General features: G+C 39.2%; 1 pseudogene; it reads right to left on the reverse strand.

Annotated features, from left to right (window-relative positions):
* Positions 1-7,487: 7,487 nt before the first annotated feature.
* Positions 7,488-12,472, reverse strand: LOC100732894 (zinc finger Ran-binding domain-containing protein 2-like; annotated as a pseudogene).
* Between the last annotated feature and the right edge of the window lie 592 nt (positions 12,473-13,064).

Consider the following 13,064-nt stretch of genomic DNA (forward strand, 5'->3'; position numbering starts at 1 on the left):
AGATCATTGAACAGAAGAGTTTGCACTGTCAATGTTTGAGTGCCTAGCCACTTTTGTGCTTTGATTTTGTAACTTTAACAACTATTGGTTTTTTAAAATTTTATTTAAAGAAAGACAAAGCAAAAGAGATAATGGGCAGAAATAGTACATACTTTTAAAAAAATAAACAGTAATAAATCACTAGTTGATGTATACATATTGTCCCCCCACAAATAGTTGTTCAAGATACACAAGTGGAACATATAAATGGGAATTCAACCAGGGAGACTGCACACAGTTCTGTTCAACTATCCAACAAAAACTAAGCAATATGGATATCAATCCTATACACTTAGACATGTATGCATTTATCCATATCTTCATTTATGTTGAGACCTAACAAAACTTATTAAAGTCCTTCTGAACAAAGATTAATAATATTGCTGGATTTCACATCATAACACTCTGGAATCAGTACTGGGTACTGCAGTGCCCCTTTCTTTCCTTCAGAGTATTTGCTCATTTCATCATGTGTCGTAAGATCAGTTCTCATAAACTGTTTATAGGTTTTACACAAGCATGAGTCTTAACATGTATTTCTATCCTTTCCATATTAGAGGGAGAAACAGAACAAAACAGGACAGAACTAAACATTTTCCTATAGACACATAAAACTAAAAAGACCTATAAAACTGCTGTATAAGGTGTTCTACCGTGGTCACTGTGCTGTTTCTTGTTATCATCAACAGAATTGGCTATATCATCAGATAAAGTACAATTGAACATATCAGTACATAACAGGATTAACAGAAATACAACTTTGTAGACAGTGTAGAGCTACAAAACAGGTAGTAATCAAATCAGAATGGATATCGTAGCGAGTCATTGTCATTTTCAGTATAGTTGTCTATACTCAACTTGATACCAGCAACCTAACAGCTTTGAATAAAATCTGTCAATAATAAGCAGCAATCAAACAAGTCAGATTTAACTAAGATCAGTCATGATACAACAGTATAAGTCATACAGGGATCCTGATTGAGTTAGTAGGAAATTAAAGATGACCACTGTGCTATGTCCTGATATCTTTGGGACAGCTCTCTGTGCCCTTAGATCCAGTGCTTGTATACAAACTAGGATGGAACAAGTTCCAACCAAGCAGAGTGGTGCAAGTAATAGAGGTTTCCTGATACACTATTAGCTTTGTCTTCTGCTGTTTTTTTGAAGACTATTCCTCCCCTTTACTCCCCCAGAATGAACTGTATATTTTTGGGTCTCCCCAACACTCACAGTTTTGTATTGGTGGGCAACCTGCTGTTTACCTAAGTGTTTCTGAACTTTCTCCCTCCTGGACTTGATCTCTGGTTGTATTTCTTCACTTATTAAAGCCTGTCTGTTATACCTATCCCTAAATACTGGTTCAGTTGCCCCTATTACTCTCTGGTTCCTTATCACATTGAGTTCTGTTTTCTCATATTTGATTTTGGTCTATATACCCTTCTTCATGTTAATTATATTTCCTATAAGAGCATCTTGGTGGCCCCTACCTCTTGATCCACTCTGCCTGCGGTTCTCTGTTTTTTTCCCTTAAGTTAGTGTATCTAGGCCATGTATATTAGACATTATATCCAACCTTCTCTGCCTCATTTCTGTTGTGCACTTTTCCCATCATTAGCTGTCTGTTTGTCTTCTTCATTTCACTTTTTGCTCCATTGTGGCCTCTCTGCTACTGTTCGTGAAATCCTGGTGCTTATCTCTCTCTTTAGAATGTCCTGCAGTATTCTCTGTAGGGTTGGATTGGTGGTTGTGAATTCCCCCAGTTCCTCTTTATCTTGGAAGCATCTTGTTTCTCTATTAATTTCTAGGGACAATTGTGCAGGATACATCAATCTGGGCTGGAGGTTATTTTCTTTCAAGGTTTGGATTATTTCACCTCATGCTTTTCTCGATTTGGTGGTTTGTGCCAAGAAGTCTGCCATAATTCTGATTGGTGTTCCCTTGTAAGTGATCTGTTTCTTGTCTCTGACAGCTTTTAATATTCTGTTCTTATATTGGATTTCTGGAATCTTGATTATTATATGCCTGGGTGTCATTCTGTTTTGGTTGTAGGTGGCTGGAGTTCTGTATACCTCATGCATCTGAGTATCTTTTCCTTTTCCTGTGTTTGGGAAGTTTTCCTTAATTATTTCTGTGAATAATTATTCCTTAATTATTTCTGTGAATTTGTAGTTTCTTTGTTTGTACCCCTGCTTCTTCATTCACATTCTTTATTCTTAAGTTACAGATCCTTTTGTCATCTTCTAGCCTTTGTATTGTTACTGCTTGTTTCCTTGTTATTTTAAAGAATTTTTTTTCTTTCATATTCCTACATTACAAACCAGTCCTCCAGTTCGAATCATCTATCCTTAGTTTCTTTCAATCAGTTTTGCCAGCTTTCAATGGAGTTTTTAATTTCCTGATAATCTCTTTGAAACTGCTTCATGTATTCTATGTTTTCTCTATTTTCTCCATCAAACAATTCTCCCCCTTTTTTTGTTCTTCCATTCTATCATCAGTTTTTTCTTGGGAGGTGCTTAGAATTTCTTTAAGTATTGTACTTATAGCTTGCATTACTTGGTTAAATACTTCACTTTTGAACTCGTCTATGAAATTACGAAGTTATCACTTCATGTCTATTGGTGCCATGCCTGATTTTGCATGTTTTCTGTCTTCATTCTCCTTTGCATTTACCTTTCCTGGATCAGTGTTCTCAGGACTGGGGACTAAGGACCCTTTCTTGTTGCCTCCTCTTCCCATATTTTTTGTTCCTTCCATACCAGTGTATATAGGAGGCCCAGCTTCTTTCTTTGTTGGTTTCAGTTTGTCTGAAGTGTGTGACTAGGTGTTCCTGCCCAATGCAGTGTACTAGGAGGTTCAGACCTGGGCTGTCTATACTGGGCCCGCCCCTCCAGGTCAGTCAAACTGCCAAAGGCTTCACTGCTAGGGTGTACCACCAGGTGTAGGGACTTGTTTTGGGCTAGCCTATTGGGTCTCAGTCCATGGCAAGAGCCAGGTCAAGTGCTCCCCACCAATCCCGCTTGAGAAAGGAATAGCTGACTGAAGTCACTGCAGTCACTTGTTCTGGCCAGTTTGCTCGGTCCCAGAATGTCATCTCTTGGACCTCCTCCTTCTCTATGGAATGGTTTTTATTCCCCTCACTCACCTCAGCTCAATGCAGGTTTCCCTGCCAGCTCTGATCTCAATTTGGCTCACTGACTCCCACCCTCAGTGTGTAGGCATCTCCAGTGAGTTGAAACTGGTGTGCTATCCTGGCTATGCCAATTCAAGTGCAACAGTGGCAGCGAGTTCAAGCAGTGAGTTCAAGCAGCAGCACCAAGACTGTAGCTGTTCCAATCATAGCACCATGACTATATTTTTAATTGGTTTCTCTCAGCTTAGTTTGTTCCTGGTTCAAGAAGGTATATTTCCCTCTGTTTGGGACTCCCCACGCTGTATTATTTTTGGAATCCAAGTTGACTACCTCAGAGAGCCTCTGTAGTCTGCTGTTATCTATCTGCCATCATTTTCTCCCTTTAACAGCTATTGTTAAGATGACCAATATGTAATGTATCAACTAGCGATTTTATGATGTTAATTTGTTTTTGAATTCTGGATTCTACTTTTTTTCACATTTTTTCTATTTTTTAAAATTTTCTCTCCTTTCTTTCTTTAAATAAAATTTAAAAATGTTTTGAAGAAAAGACTGTTTACAGAAATAATATCAGAAAAATTTGCAAACATGGGAAAAAAACCACATATCCTGATAAGTGAGACATATACAATGCCAATTAATCAAAACCAAAATAAACCTTTACCCAGACATATAATAATTAGGATCTCAGGAATTCAGCACAAGAACAGAACACTAAAAGCTGTCAGAGAATAGAAACAGATCACCTATGAAGGAAAGCCTATCAGAATCACAGCAGACTTCTCAACACAAACCTTTAAGTCAAGAAGAGCTTGGAGTGAAGCATTTGAAGTCCTGAAAGAAAATGACTTCCAACCCAGATTGATGTACCCTGTAAATCTATCTTTCAAATGATGGAGAAATAAGATACTTCCATGGCAAAGAACAACTGAAAGAATTCATGACCATCAAAGCAACACTACAAAGAGTACTTAAAGATACTCTAGAAATAAATTTAACTGTGATTCCAAGAGCAGCAGCACAAGGAAATCACTAAGGAGAGCAAAGAGTTAAACAGAAAAAGTAGAAAATCAACAACAGAAAGATAACATGACAGGGATCAAGTAAATGGTCTGAACTCACCAATAAAAAGAAACAGATTGGCAGAGTGGATTAAGAAACAAAACCCATGGCACCCCACTTGAGACCCCTTCTGTCTATCTCCCAGACAGAGGCTTTCTTTCTCTCAATAAATATATTCTTCTCTTAAAAAACCAAATATGATATGCTGTGTACAAGAAACACATTTCACTCAAAAGTTTATAGCTAAAGTCAAAGGATGGAAAACAGTACTCCATGTGACAAGAATGCAGCAAAAAGTAGGGGTAGCTATTGTTTTCAGACAATGTGAACTTCAAACCAAAAATGATCCAAAGAGATAAAAAATGTCACTCTATACCTGTTAGGGGAAACCTTGAAGAGGAAGAGATGAGAATCATAAATATATATGCACCAAATATAGGAGCACCCAACTATGTAAGACAAATCTTAATAGACATGAAAAATCAAATAAGCAATAATATAGTTATAAAGAAGGACTTTAACACGCCATTGTCACAAAAAATTGGCAAAGAAATAGCAGAACAGAGTCAAACTTGTGAGCAAATTGACCTAGTGGATGTGTACCAACAATATACATTCTTCTCCAGTGCACATGGGTCATTCACTAACATAGACCATATACTAGCCCACAGAACGTGCTTAAGTAAATGTAAAGGAATTGAAATTATCCCATGCATAGTATCTGATCATAGCACAATAAATTTGGAAAGTAATGACAAAAAAACCCAAGAACCCCATAAACACATGGGAATTAAATTACACTCTCCTAAACAACCAGTGGGTTACAGAAGAAATTAAACAATATCTACAATGGAACAAAAATGCAAATGCAACTTACCAGAAACTGTAGGACACAATGAAAGCAGTCCTCAGGGGGAAATTTATAGTAGTAAATTCCCACATCAGAAAAATGGAACAAACACAAATAACCTAATGCTGCACCTGAAACTTCTACAAAACAAGAGCAACTCAAACCCAAACCCCAATGAATTAAGAAACTTATAAAATATCAGGGCAGATATTAATGCAATGGAAACTAAGAAAATAGTAAAAAGAATTAATGAATCAAATAGTTGGTTATTTGGAAGAATAAATAAATTGATAAACCCCTAGCAAACCTTATAAAAAAGAGGAAGGAAAACACTCAAATCCATGCAATAACAAAAGAAAAGGTTGTGGAAATCTAGAAGTTCACCAATACCTACTTCAAAACCCTTTACTCTTATAGGTTCGACAACACAGAAGAAATGGACAGATTCCTAGAAACATATGAATTATCAAAGCTGGATCAAGAAGATGTAAAACTCCTGAATATCCCAATTTTTTTTAATGAAAATGAAAATGTAATTTGAACCCTGCCAACAAAGAAATGCCCAGGTCCTGATGGATTCCCTGCATAATTCTACAAGAAATTCAAGGAAGACTTAATGCCAACATTCCTCAAACACTTCAATGAAATTGAAAGGGAAGCAATACTCTCCAACTCATTCCTGGAAGCAAGTATTACCCTAAAACCAAAACCAACCATAAAAGAGAACTACAGACCAATTTCCCTAATGAACATAGATGCAAAAATTCTCAATAAGATATTGGCAAATAGAATGCAACAAATTATGAAGAAGATTATACACCATGACCAAGTGGGATTCATCCCAAGAGTGCATGGATGGGACAACATATGCAAATCAATAAATGTAATACACCATTATCAACAGAGCTAAAGACAAGAATCACATGATCATCTCAATAGATGCAGAAAAAGCTTTCAACAAAATCCAACACTCATTTATGATAAAATCCCCTATGGAAAATCAGAATAGATAGTCTTTACCACACTCTGATAAAAGCCATATACGAGAAACCAATAGCCAACATCTTTTTATATGGACAAAAACTGAAAACTTTCAACCTAAATTCAGAAACAAGACAAGGATGTCCACTATCACCACTCCTATTCAATATAGTTCTGGAAACACTAGCCAGAGCAATTAGACAAAAGACAGAAATAAAGGGAATAAGGGTAGGAAAGGAGAAGTTAAATTATCATTATTTACAGATGACATGATACTCTACATAGAAGACCCCAAAACTCCACCGAAAGACTCCTAGGTATAATAAATAAATTCAGTAATGTAGGTGGATACAAGGCCAACACTCACAAATCAATAGCATTCCTGTATACAAACAACAAACTCAGAGAGAAATAAGGGAAACCATACCCTTTACTATAGCATAAAAAAGAAGTACTTAGGAATTAATCTAACAAAGGAATTAGAAGATATGTACTTTGAAAATTGTGTTATTCTGAATAAAGAAATCAAAGAGGATCTCAGAAAATGGGTAGACATCCCTTGTTCATGGATAGGAAGAACAAACATTGAGAAAATGACCATTTTCCCAAAATTGTTATACAGATTTAATGCAATTCCAATCAAAATACCATGTGCATATCTCACAGATCTAGAGAAATCACTCCTAAAATTCACCTGGAACCAGAAGAGACCTAGAATAGCAAAGGTAATTCTGGGCCACAAAGGCAAGGCAGGAGGCACCACAATCTCTGACTTGAAACTATACTACAGAGCTACTGTGATAAAATCAACATGGTACTGGAATAAAAACAGACCTGGAGATCAATGGAATAGATTAGAAGATACAACCACAACTACAAACACACTAAGCCACCTTATCTTATAAAAAGGGGCCAAACATATCCGCTGGAAGAAAGGTAGCCTCTTCAATAAATGGTGTTGGAAAAACTGGCTCTCCATATACCAAAACCTAAAACTAAACCCTTGTCTATCACTGTGCACTAAACTAAAGTCAAAATGGATCAAAGATATAAATATTAAAACAGAAAAACTAAATCTGCTGGAAGACAAAATAGGTAGAGATCTTGTCCACCTAGGGGGTAGGCAGAGAGTTCAAGAACAAAAAGCAAACTGTGTGGAAATTCTTCCCAGAATCAACAACTGGGATCTTGTCTTATTAAAAAGTTTTTGCACGTCAAAAGAAATCTCCAAAAGAGTGAAGAAAAACCCCACAAATTGGGAAAATATCTTAGCTGACTGTTCCTCAAAGGACTTTTATCATAACATATAAAGAATTAAAAAAATTCAGGTCCCCAAAATTCAAAGATCGAAACCAAAAATGAACATCTGAGATGAATACACACGAAATACAAATGGCAAACAAATATATGAAAAAATGTTCAGCATCATTGGTTATCAGAGAAATGCATGACCCCTGAGATTCTGAACGTTTTTGAGCTGGAACGAGATCTTGACTGAAAGCTGGAAGAACTTCTTGGATAAGACCTGGATGCAGACCTTGAACTTGATCATGATGAGGGTCATGAAGATTGAGACTTGGATTGATTAATGCCTTCTATTTCTTTCTATTACTCTCTTTGTCATTCGTATCCAGATCATATTTTGTGAGATCAGCAATTGTCTTCATCCTCATTCACATCTAATTTATATTTAGAAGGATCTGCATCTTCATCCTCTTTTCCCTCTGATTCTTTTTTTTTTCTTTTTTATTGGTACCGGGGATCGAACTCATGACCGCCTGCTTGCAAGGCAGGTGCTTATGCCGCTGAGTTAAATCCCCAGCCCCTTCCCTCTGATTCTTTATCATCAACTTTTAATACAGATGCAAGACCAACTACCTCCTCTTTGTAGTTTTTGTTTTTATGTCCAAGCTCATCATATTCTCCCGTAGATTCTTCTCTTTCTATATATTTAAGATTTTCTCTTTCATTAAAACCACCCTCACATCCTGTTCTTTCTTTTAGGTTAGTATGCTCTGGAGGACTACACATGTGACACTCTGATCTTCTGGCCCAGTGTATATGGCTGCAAGATTTACTCTGCCCATCACTAGCATTAAACAGGTCTTGGTGCCTCTCTGCCAGAGTCTTTCCTATTTCAGTGCCCCAGTTTTCATCATCTTGGTTTTCTCCCAACCACATTGGCTACAGCTGGTTCTTCTAGCAAAGTTTACATATCCATATGTAGTGCAGGCTGGCCCTGATCCTCCTGCCTCAGCCTCCCAAGTGCTGAGATTACAGGCATGCACTACCTTGCTTGGGCTTCATTCAGTTCTTTATGATTTCCCTTCTTCATTACATTTTCGGTTTGGATTATTGTTGCTTCTCGAGTGTCTTGGGGTTTATTTTTAGGTTATCTATTTGAGCTTTCCCTGTTTTTTTAAAATTTTATTTTGAAAAGAATAGAACCAAATGGGAAAGAAAAGAAAATGGGGTCATTCAAAACAAAAGGATGGGCATATCAAAAGATTAAAACCACAATACCAGGTGATCTAAAATGGTTACTATGATGTCTCTTGTTATCTTCAATAGAATTGTCTATATTATCAGGCATAGTATAATTGAACATAGCAGTACATAACCATATTAATAAAAAAACATTGGAAACATTATAAGACTTCAAAAGCAGGTAATAGTCAAACCAGAATGGGTATCCTAGTGAATCGTGTCTTCTTCAGAGTAGTGGCCTCTACTCTCAGACTTGATACTATCAAACATAATAGATTTGAATAAAATTAGTCAAGACAATACAACGATCTAACAAACCAGATTCAAATAAGATCAGTCATAGTAAGACAGTGTAAGTAATACAGGGCTTCAGGTTAATAGGAAATTAAAAATAGTTACCTTAGTATATCCGCCTATTTTGGGGATAGCTGTCTGTGCCCTCAAATCTAGTACGAGTAGACAGACTGGAACAGAATAAAATCAAACTAAACAGAGGGATAAGACTAATGTGGCTTTTAAATCGTGATACACTGTTAACAATGTCCTCTGCCTTCCTTTTTTAGACAATTCCTCCCGCTTTCCCTTTCTCAGGGTGCTTTGTACATTTTGGGTCCCACTGACTCCTTTAGTTTTTAGATTAGGGGGCAACCCACTATCTACCTAAGTGGATCTGAACCTTTTTATCCCTGAGCTTGATCTTCAGCTGTCGTATTCCTTTACCTACTAAAGCCTCAAGGTTTTCCTTCCTTCTAGCTGAGTAGTTCTCCACTGCACAAAAGTGTCATGACTCTCCAACCTATCTGCATCTGCCGAACGAGCTGCCCCTATTTCTCTCTGGTTCCCTGTCACATAGAGTATTATTTTTTTATCTTTGACTTTTGGTCTATAAACCCTTTTTCAGGTTGATTATATCTCTGTTTTGGTTTATGTCTGTGTCCCCCAAGCCTCATGCATTTACGTTATGCATCTGTGATTGGTTCATTGCCTAGTGCTTGGATTGATGGTACAGTGCTACACCCACATAGGGGTGGAGCCAGGATGTGATGTAATGGCAGGAAGAAGGTGTGTCTTGCTCTCTTGCTGGTTTCTGCCTTGCTGTTTGCAGCCATAAAATTTCTTCTGCCATAAAGATTATCTAGATTGTGAAGTTGTATCCACCTTTTCGAAAATATTTTTATTTGGAAATAATTTCAAATTTCCCAAACAGTTACAAGTAGCCATGTGTGGCACACATGCCTGTTGATAAGATTATATCCAAAAGATGAGAAGTATAAACAATAGAGGCCTTTATTCTGAGAACACGAAGAGAGAAAACCACGTTTGGGGTGGAACCCAAGGGGACATCAGGGATGCACGGGTAGCCCATTGATCTAGGTTTGGCGCAATAGGTAAATTCTTAGGGGCCGGGGAAGATGGAGTCACAGGTAAATTCCTAGAGGTGGGGGAGATAGGAGCTCCTTTTTCCACCTAAAGGCTTCACCAGCTGCAGTGTCCTGTCTGGGCCAAAACCCTTTCACCTGTCATCCCAGCACTCTGAAGACCAAGCAAGGCAGGAGTCCCACTGCTAGTTCAAGGCCAGTGTGGGCTGTACAGAAAGACTCTGACTCAAATAAACAAAAACAAAGAAAAAAGTCACCAGAATAGTACATAGAATTCCCTGTGTCTGCACCCAAACAGTTTCCACATTTGCTTATTATTTTCACAGATAAAGGATCCTTAGGTAGCCACAGATAGCTGGAGCTACAGTGCTGATCCAGAGAACAGGGAGTTTACCATGGCTCCTTGCCGCCCAAGTACTGCAGAGTGCATTTCCAGGAACAAGAAAATGCTGTTTCCTAAGCACAATTCAACTCTAAGAATCAGGAAATGCAGTGCTGATGTAAGGCTATTATCAAATCTACAGATCATATTCAACTTTTTCCAAGTATCCCGATATTGTTCTGTCTAGCACCTTTTTCCAGTCCAGAAGTGCACATAGCATTTAGTGGTTCCATCTCTTTGCTCTCCTTTTATCTGAGACAGCTGCTTCTTGGCCTTCTTGGCCTTCTTGGCCTTTCTTGAACTTGACAGTAAGAAGACAGGCTAGTTACACTGTGAGGGCAGCTGGTCTGGATCTGTATCCCATTGCCTTGGGCTTTTTTTGTCTTTGAGACAGGGTCTCACTATGCAGTTCAGGCTGGCCTTGAGCTCACTTTGTAGCCCAAGTTGGTCTCAAACTTGCAATCATCTTCCTGCCTCAGTGTCCTGTGTACTGGGATTACAGGTGTGTGCCACCATACCTGGCTGCTTTGGGCATTTTTTGATGGGGACACAACTGAGAAATCTATGTACTGCTTGGAACAGCACATTGGGCTGTTCATGATGTCAGCTGGTCCCATTACTGGTGGTCCTCAGGCTGCTCACACATGTAAATGGTATCTGGTGTTTGCCAGGTTTCTCCTAAGATTGCTAAATTCTCTCTGTGCTGTCACCAGCAGGACCAGGACTAGGCTGAGAAGAACAAGGTGCTTAGGGCTGTGCAGGCACTAATTCAGGCCCAATGGGAAGATGTAGTGCCTTTGTGTATACTTCAAAGATAAATACACTTAATAAAAAGAAGTAGCCTGACCACTCCCCAGCCTCTCTACTTCATGTCTATGGAGGCCGTCTCCTGCTCCTGCATGCTCTCACCATGTAATGCTGTCCCACAAGATGATACAATCAAAGGTGCACTCATCAGAGCTGGTGCAATGCTGTCTGGACTTTCACCATCAAAAATATGAATTAAATAGATTTATTTTCCTTATAAGTAAAAAATTAAAAAAAAACACTTTGTCAGCTGCATGTGGTGGCACATGGCACACTCCAGCACTGCGAAGGTTGAGGCAGGAGGATTGAGGCCAGCCTGCACTACAAAGTGAGACCTTGTCTCAAAAAACAAAAAATAAAACATGACAGTAACAAAACAAACAGGCATGGGCAGGGTATGTCATTAAAGACATCCACGGTGCCCAGAACAGAGGATACTGGTCAGGATTACTGGGACACTCTCTTAACTGGTCCCATTGGTGCCTCCTTATCCCCTTTAGTCTTTCTCAACATAGAAACCCAAGTGAGCCTTTTCCTCAAGGTGCCATCATGTCACCCCCCACTGCACTGGGAGTAAGACACCCATAGTACCCCCCTAGGGCCCTGTAGGTCCTACTCACCAGTGTGACCTCTTTAGCTCTATTCCTGTTCTACAAAGACACAGTGAGCTCACCTGCCTTGCTCTGTCTGCCTCCCTATCTGGCCTGGGACATTGTATCTTATGCCTCCATGTGGCTCCCTCCCTCCTCTGCGTCAGATTTTTGTTGTTGCTTGAGATAGATTTCACTATAGAATTCAAGCTGGCCTCAAATGCACAGAGGTTCTCCTGCCTCAGCCTGATGATTGCCGGGAGAACAGGTGTGCACCACCACATTTGGTTATTTTCATTTATTTTTGATTAGTACATGTTTGTAGTACAAGGTGATTACATTGACTGTGGGGAGTAGATACATGTACATAACACATCTTCATTCTTTCTGTTTCCTTTCCTCTCCCTCCTATGTATCCCAGGCTGGCCTCAAACTCATGGTGATCCTCCTGCCTCAGCCTCCCAGATGCTGGGATTGTGGGAGTGTGACACTAAACTCAGCTCATCCTCCGTTGTTTAGTGTCTGCTAGGGAAGATGATTTGAACCCTGGAGGTAAGCAGGACCCGTTGCAGGAAGAGCAACTAGTCCAATCTGGACTGCAGGATTGTGCTGGGCCAGTATCAGCTCCCTCTTGGGAGCTATGAAACTTTCAGGAATTTTATAAGGTAGTTTATATCATGTTCATAGTTTAAAATCACCACTGTGGCAGTACATACGCCACACAGAGAAACTGGCAAATATCACAAGTCCAGCTTCTCCCGTCATCGTAGAGAGCTGGCTGTTAACTCTATAACAATACAGTACTGGTATTAAATGATTTCCTTGTTGAGAGCTGTCATGGTTTATGTCTGTGGCCCCCAAACCTCATGAGTTTGCATTGTGAGTTTGTGATTGGTTCATTGTCTAACACTTGGATTGGGGGTGTCAGGGCTCCACCCACCTAGAGATGGAGCCAGGATGTAATGTAATGGCAACAAGAAAGCGTGTCTTGCTCTCTTGCTGGTTTCTGCCTTACTGTTTGCAGCCGCCATGAGCTGCGGCCCTGCCATGCCACCTTGCCTTGGAGCCAACTGAGTATGGACTGACTCCTCCAAAAACTGTAAGACATAAACCTTTCCTTTCTCAACTTTGGGATTCAGGTATTTTGTCTTAGCAATGAGTAAAAAGTAACTAAGACAGAATTTAGTACCAAGGAGTGGGGTCATTTGCTGTCACTATGACTTACCATGTTTTTCGACAGGCTTCAGAAATGGCTTGTGGACAGAGTTTGGAAAAGTTCGGACATGTTGCCTGGATGCATAGAGCTGGAGCAGCCTAGGCTGCTCTATAGAGGAGATTCTGGTCAGATCTCAGGAGA

The sequence above is a fragment of the Cavia porcellus genome, unplaced genomic scaffold, assembly GCF_034190915.1.
Source record: "Cavia porcellus strain 051 isolate PalLab524CR breed Dunkin Hartley unplaced genomic scaffold, mCavPor4.1 scaffold_3, whole genome shotgun sequence".
Classification (NCBI taxonomy): domain Eukaryota; kingdom Metazoa; phylum Chordata; class Mammalia; order Rodentia; family Caviidae; genus Cavia; species Cavia porcellus.